We start from the raw sequence: 577 nt of genomic DNA, 5'->3' as shown, positions 1-577 counted from the left end.
ATATGCGCCCATTCGACAGAGGGGTTCCAAATTGTCTAGGTCGATATTCATTTTATCGACATGTATTAACAGTAAAACTCTAAGAATAACCAGTACACCAGCACCGATAGCACCGCCCTGACACGCACTGGTTGCTACCAGCACGCAGCTGCACTCCTCAGTCGCTCCTGGAGTACTAGTTTTTCTTCGAGTTTTATTGTTTCTGTTAATACATATCGATAAAATGGATAACGCACTAGCCTGATATGGAACCTCTTTGTCGAATAGGCATGTAAACTTCCTATTAAAAAATCATTTTGTTTGTAAAGAGAAACAAACCGACACTTTCCTCGGACGTCGCATGCTAGTCGTGATGAGCAGTATTTATTTGGGTGACTCCAGAAACACATTGCAAAAAATAAATTGCAGATGTCTGCTGAACCACCAGAGAAAATGTACCTAACAGTCCCTGGGAGGGACACTCTGGGGCCGGCCGCAGTGGTCGAGCGGTTCTAGGCGCTTCAGTCTGGAACCGCGCGACCGCATGGATGTGCGTGATGTCCTTGGGTTAGTTAGGTTTAAGTAGTTCTAAGTTCTA

The sequence above is a fragment of the Schistocerca cancellata genome, chromosome 1 (genome assembly GCF_023864275.1).
Source record: "Schistocerca cancellata isolate TAMUIC-IGC-003103 chromosome 1, iqSchCanc2.1, whole genome shotgun sequence".
In the NCBI taxonomy this organism is placed as follows: domain Eukaryota; kingdom Metazoa; phylum Arthropoda; class Insecta; order Orthoptera; family Acrididae; genus Schistocerca; species Schistocerca cancellata.
This window is presented reverse-complemented; position numbering follows the sequence as displayed.